A 7,828-nucleotide genomic window follows, 5' to 3' on the forward strand; every position below is an offset into this window, starting at 1 on the left:
TAATGGCTGCTTTGGCTGTCCTCCAGCAGTCCCCAAGAGGGGCCCTATCGAGCTCGCCCTCATCCGGCAACGCTGCCTCAAGATGCTGCGCGTACGCATTGGCGATATCCGGTTGTTTCAGCCGCTCGAGATTGAAGTTGAGAGATTTGCAGTTCCACGTACCGAGTTTCCAATCGCTAGTCCTCGTCGCTGTGGTCTTTGCCGATTGTTCCGGTCCGTATTCTCTCGTTGACGTTCCTGTGCTGATGTGTTTTTACGGTTGGCTTGCAGGGCCTGACACCAACCCCCTAGATTTCCGGAGGACCATTCCTCCTAAATGTTCGGAGGGCCATAGTGCGCAGTTTAGCTTAGAGTCCTTCTCTGGCACTCGGACGATGATCAGCCGCCCCTGACATGGGGAACAGACGCTGTTGTGAGCCGCTCCTAACATGGAGTACAGACGCTCCAGGTTTGCAAAAGTAAAAGCAAAAGCAAACCCCCCCTTCCCTGTCAGCATACGACCAAAGTTCCCACCGGGGGTTGGTTACCCGATCTTCCCCAAGGTTACTCGTACCCCGGCCAGTACCACGAGGAGGTAGGGATAGGAGTTGCTGGGCAAGAGGCTAAGGACCACACAAAGGGGTCTATTTTATTCCTGCAGGTACACGAGGTACCAATGGTACGCCATACCCAGTCAGTGACCGCGCCATGAGCTTGCTATCGATTTCAAATTTCTAAATTGTTAGTGTCAACCCATAGCGAACTAACTTGCGGTTGGACCTCGTGTCAAACGACAGTCATCATCATGTTCCAAAGAAGAGAAGCGAATTCTGAAGCTGAAAATGTTAGAGGAAAATTTGCGATTTCGTTTTTCTTTCTATTAGTGAAAATGTCCGAGTGAATATTAGGAGTTCATTATAATTTTCTATAAATAAAATGGGTTACTCCCAGTATTGGATATAATGTATGGTGTTAGAGAGAAATCGGATTTCACTATAACAGATTTTCCAATCTTTCAGTTTCGAATAAAATGAAATAAAAACAATTAATTAAAAAACAATATTTCGAGCATATCTAACGAGGCAGCAAGGTTCTGAACTCTCACTCACTCTCACGATACTGGATTTAAGAAGTTTATTTTCTCCTTCTCCTATTCATGGAGAACTTTTTCTGCATCCATCACCATGAACAGCAGTTGCTTTTATGCACCAAATCAACCGACTACTTTCGTCAAATTGATGTAGTAGCATGATTAGCATGCACGCATCGCGGTTTTTTTAGAAATGCTCTTGGTTCGAATCACGTCGCCAGCACCAGTTTTTGTTTATCCACAAAGTGATAATTCTCGCGAAAATATGATGGAGTGAAAAAAAATTATCCGCAGAGTGGAATGATTTTCGAAAATGTAAATGTGAGCGAAAAAAGATGTTCACGTGAGAAAGTGAAAAAGCATTCTCCTTACGTGCGAAAAATCGCAGATTTTGCATCATTAATACGAGAATTCAGAATCGCAGGGTTCTATAGATTGCGGATTTCGACAGTGAATACACCTCTAGTGCCAAGGATATGCATGCTAGAGGTTTGGTATCTTCGATAAAGTATTTTTCAAATAAGTTACACTACATTTGGTTCCCATTGAGTTTTATCTAGATAGGTTAAAACTGATCTAGATAAGTTTTATCTCTTTATAGAAACGTCCCAGTTAAAACATTCCTTTCGAAATGTTGTTCAGTGAGAAATTTTTGATATTTTCGCCACAACTTGTAGAATTGCAGAGAACATGTCAAACATATATAAATAATAGTTTTTGATTAAACTCAAAATTTATATTACAGAAAAGAACTAAGAAATATTTTTTTCTTGTGTGTTTGCTTACCATTAAAAATTTAAAACAATAATATGTAGTTTTTCGACATAAATTTGATTGCATTAGTCCAGAAACTACGCTAACGCTAACGCTAACGCTATAAATTTGATTGCACTAGTCCAGAGAACATTTTTGAGTAGAAATTCAAACTAATGTTGATTAAAAATATCAAAACTTCCTAGTGTCTAAACCTGTTTTCCTATAAACCTCAATTAACATACTGTTTGCCCCTAAACTAGAGATGGGCAAAACGGTTCATAAAAGTGAACGGATCCGATCCGAATTACTCAGTTAAGTTAACCGGATCTTTTGAACGATTCAGTGGCTCAGTAGCTTGCAAAAAAAGAGCGAACGGAAAAAAGAGCGGTTCACTCTCTGTTACGCGACATGCGTCTCTCTCATTCTTCCCCAGAACTCACGATGTGCTCGGCCGATTTCTCCTACCCGAACCAAAAATGTGCTCTGCCATTAAAGTGAGTACTTTTTCACTACCTTTCATCTGTCTGTATGCAAAAGGGTGAAGCAAATTTGTCTGTCTATGCTGAGAGCGCTACGAGTACGAAGCAGCAGATAAATGTGCTTGCCTGTGTGGCGCGCAAAGCGAGGCACGGAACAAGCGTTATAATAAAGCCGAGAAACGAACAAAGGAGGTGCGTTCTTTTTTTGGGTCACTTTTTGTCTCATCCATGCTGATCAAATGAACCAACTATCGACAAAAAAGAGCCACTGATCCGGATTTTTTGAACGGCTCCGGATCTTTTTGCCCATGTCTACTCTAAACCAAAATACTAAGCGATGACATGTATTATTTTTTTGTGGCATGAATTCTCTTTTAGAAATTGAGTGCGCTTCGGAAGCCTAAACAAGCGATTTCTTTGGTTTCACTGGCGATGAGAATTTTTTCTAGGTTTTCTTGTTTTCTGGGCGTTGCTGCAGCAAAAATTGGTGATTGGCAACTGCCCTATCAATTGGTCTCATTCCGTTTTTCTATTTCAAATAAGTTATATATGCGAACAGATTTTTTGTGACGATTCAAATGTTAGGTTCATGCATTTATTTAAAAAAAACTTGATTAGTTTGTCACTCCAAGTGTCGACATACTCTTATTCATATTACACAGATCAAATTGAAATAAACAAACCTATACTAATGTTTTTTTTTAAATTAAAAAAAAATACTTTGAATAGTTCGATACTAAGTGTGTCGATGTCTTCTTTTTATACAGATAAAGGGCTATCTAGTTAAACTATATGAAGTAACTTGTGAATCCTTCCTACTCCCAACTTCCAGTGATAATCTTGGGAGATGCAGAGGTACATTCGGTCTTGGATAACAATGAGTATTACTAATATTCCTTTCTTCACCTAACGACCGTAACATGAGAACACAACACACATGTCTGTTTTTGTAATTACAAAATCATTGAATGGTTCGTCGCCAGAGGTGTGTATTTTATATTTAGTCTTCATCTATGTAATTTATGTCGTGTTTTATTTTATATTTAATCTTTAGTAACAATGGATGTCACACTAACATTTCTTTCCATCTCCGATGACCGTAAGGACGGGGTCGGAACCGTCATTGACTTTGTAATGTTTAGAAATCTCGAAATTGTATACTGAAGATGGTACGCTACTCCCAAGCTCCGTCTGTCGATGTTTGGTGCAGTTTTGATTATTCAGGTCAATCACGGAGTAGCAACTATGAATTGAACTATGAAATTTGAGATAAGCAAAATTTTGCTTAGATTCAAATGCTTATAACTTTTTGATAAATGGATAAAATTGGATGCATTTGCGATGGCAAATTTGGTCTAGTTTCAGGAACTCATTCGGCCATGCATATTGGCCACCGGACCCGAAGATGTTCCGAATTTTCCGAGGTCATGTCCAAATCACATTTTTTCTGTCGCTTGTTATTTTGTGCGATGTGACATTCTATAGATCTTAAGATTTCCGAGATATGGTTATTTCCGTAAAACTTGTCCCGGAAAATATCATCAGTCATGTTTGCATTTCCAACCATGATATATAAACCAAAACTATATCCAAGGGGGCATCAAACATTAAGAAGATGATCCGGAAAAATATCCAGAACCATTCGATGCTCTGACCAATTTATAGTAGGTTCCAGCTGCCCTGGGGGAAGTGACCAATTAGGAACATGTGCGGTACTATATCAATATGGGTAACAAACTTCAAAATTTTTGAAGCTGAGGCTTCCGGAAGCATTTTCAGAACCGCCGGCTGCAATGGCCACTCTTTAGTAGGTTCGAGGTGCCCCGGGGGATGTGAGCTATTTCGAACGTGTTTATAATTATATCAATATGAGTAACGAACTTAAACATTTTTGAAGGTAATGGGAGCATTTTCAGAACCTCAAGCTGCCATGATCACTCAATAGTAGATTCCAGCTGCACCATTCCCCAGAATGGGACATTCCCCAGAAAAAAAATTACAAGAGATTTTTGGACTGTTAAAATCCAGGTAAAAGGTAAATATTAAATTGACGCTTATATTGAGCTGTTCGGTAATCCAATCCGCATGGTTATTAAATTAATTAACTCATTACGCGTGGTAAAGATGGATAAATTATGGGTGAAATTATGAAAAAACTCCACGTGCTCGGCTGGGATTTGAACCCAGGACTCTTGTATGCTAACGAGCGCTTTACCAACTAAGCTAATTGAGTTGGTTACAAGTTTAGAATTCAAATGACTACAGACCACGCGGACCCCTTTCATAACCCATAACCATCCATCTCATTTTACTACACACGCGGAAAGAGCGAGTGCGATTTATTTAGTGTTGAAACTGTTTGCCTATCGTACCTACATCGCTTCCACAACAGCTGTATTGTGGAAGAGTAATGATGTGGCAAGGCTATCAACGTGTCGTTCTCACTCAAGTGATGACATGACTCCTACAGAGAGGCAGTAACACACTTATATAAATTAACGCTTATATTGAGCTGTTCGGTAATCCAATCCGCATGGTTATTGAGCCTGAGCTTGATTGGCCGCCCGTGGATACTACTCCAGTATCGCCAGATCAGCTGCACTTACACAAGGAACCAACCGAATGACTGCTTGGGACTAACAGACATCCTCAATGTATAAGTGCTGATGATCTTCTATTTCTAGCGACAATGATGCCTGCCACGTTAGAATGCAGACCAATGTGGGGAAGGGGGAGGAATTGATGATGTATTATACTGGCTCCCACGTAGACCGTATATACCACTGCATCTAAGCCAGTTTATGCCGGAGTGTATAGATTGGGGGAAAGGCATGACAGAGAGGTTTGCTTTCGTGGTTAGCAGACTACCTATGTATCAGGCGTAAGGAAAGGCATGCGCGTTGAAGAATTGAAGCGTTAGGGAAACGGTTTCTTGCCCGTCTCTTTGGTTCTAGCGTTTGCTATGAACGAATAGTTTGAGTGTGATAGATTTAGAATGGAAGATAGATGAAAATGAAAAATATACAACTACAAAGTACGAGGACAGGGACGGGCCTGGGATTGAACCCATGACCTTCTGCTTATGAAGCAGAAGCGGTAGCCATCAGATCACCAACCCCGTCTATAATCCAATCCGCATGGTTATTAAATTAATTAACTCATTACGCGTGGTAAAGATGGACAAACAGTAAATAGTGAGCACATTTAACTGAAAAATTTGAGGAAAACCAAATTATAGTTTTCATGGGTAAAACATTTAAGTTTTGTTTTTTTTTTTTTTAATGACAGCACTTCCGATTTGTTTCAGTCATTCATTTATTAATTAGAAATTTTCAAATCGAAAATTCAAGAAATTAAACGATTACAGCGCCACCTATGGTCGGAAATGTAATTAGAACCGTTTGGACGATTTTTATATACCGTGCTGCATCAATACCCGGACGCCTAAGGTGATACAGATATTCAAATGCCTGTATGCAATTGGGTAGTCAGTACTTGTTTATGTATTACTATAAAATGATAATTGTTAAGGTTGTATATGATAATTTACACAAAATTTACTATGAATTTCAAAAGAATATAGTGATAGTTGTGTTAAATCTGCACCATGTCGTGTTCATAAACCCGGACACTTGAATCAAAATCCGGACATCGATGCATCGAAATCCGGACATTCAAATCAACACAGCTATATTTCACATAAAACCATAGATAATGAAACTTACCTTGATATTACAAGACATACATTAATGGATTTGTGATAACAATTGTTGCTCATTGGTTACAGGGTCCTGGAACAGCATTATACCGTGATGCATCAATACCCGGACACTTAAGGCAATACAAAACATCAAACTCTGGTTTGAATATGTTTCATTCACATTAAATCAAAGTTCTGTCACGGAACACGTCATTTCATACAATAGCTTCATTGTAGTCTTGAACATTACTGGAAAAAGTTACATTTTAACTTGAAATTCGTTAAATTAAAGCAGCATATCTTGTCTTTAAATCCGGACACTTTGAGCAGATGTTGTCTTTAAATCCGGACACTCTTGGTTCAAAATCCGGACAACTGTATTTCTTGGTCAATACATATTAAAAATGAATACGAATTGCATTAAAACCTAATTATATACCACTTTTAAATCAATTTGAAACATACTTGTGCCATACAGTGTTCTCAAGAGTATCACGTACGTAATAATTGTCACTTATTTACCTGAACTGAAGCGCCTTGCTCGAACAGCATATTAGACAGTTTTCCGGCATTTAGCAATATTCTGATCACTTATAATGTTCTTGATACCAATGATTAGAGTTCTTTGTATACACATCTACACGACTTGTAGGTTTAACTTTCCAAATATTAACACAAACACGCAAAACATAGGGCTTTTCTGTTATGTCCGGATTTGAAATCACTTGTCTGTAAATCCGGACAGTCACTTTAAACTCAATTAAGTATATATTACCTGCATATTCCATTGCAACTGTATCGTCAAACTGATTAAATATTATGCCGTTCACAATGTTGTTCCAAACACATCATGAAATATATATTTCAAGCACATTATGTAAATCAAACATTGTTCTTGTGTGCGTTGGCTTTTTGACTGAAATCACTTGCACAACAAAGACGTGACGTCTAACTGGAACATCGTACTTATTTGATCAGCAATGTTGAAGTTAAACTTAAAAAAAAAACTTAAGTTATAAGCTATTATTATAACCTTTAAATAATGGATTTCATTGAAGTGTCCGGATATTGATACTGTCCGGATTTTGATTCACCACGGTACACTGTTTTTTGAAGCCTTTAAAAGATAATATGATGTGCGCATCGTTCCCCCCATTGATAACACATAATTTGCACTCATTTGTAGTTTATCATTTTCAAAATCACAATCATATCACTTTAAAACATTCCTTCAAGCTTTTCCAGTAATTATAGTGCTGTTTTTGTTGCTAAAACTAGTTAAATTTGATGCTTGAGTACTGTGTCCGGATTCCAAACCACACGTATCAGTATCCGGACAGTATTGTTTTAATAGAGAAATGTGGTTTTCTTCCTTATGTTCACAAAACTATTCCATTAAACGAGCAGGAAACTTCAACATTTCACATCAAAACATGTTTCACAATAAATTATTACGTAACAAATATCTAATGCATTGCTAAGTTGCGATAGTATAGTGCGTAGAATTCTTCCGGTTTCTGATAATTTACGAAACAAACGCATCTGAGTGAAACTGACTTTTGTTTTCGTATTTAACAGTATTTTGCAAGGCTAACTTGATGTTATTTCACGTTACAATCGACAATGGTTGTTAAAATTCATCGTAGAAATAATATTCTTTCGTTCAGACAGATATTTAACATTGAAATAAATTAATTTCACTAGAGTGTCCGGATATTGGTCCCGTCCGGATTTTGATTCATCACGGTATTTTGACGATTTCTCCTCACAAATTTCAAGCTCGTTTAGCCCCTCTTTAGAGTTGATGGGTTCTGTTCAAATTTT

The sequence above is a fragment of the Aedes aegypti genome, chromosome 3, assembly GCF_002204515.2.
Source record: "Aedes aegypti strain LVP_AGWG chromosome 3, AaegL5.0 Primary Assembly, whole genome shotgun sequence".
In the NCBI taxonomy this organism is placed as follows: Eukaryota; Metazoa; Arthropoda; class Insecta; order Diptera; family Culicidae; genus Aedes; species Aedes aegypti.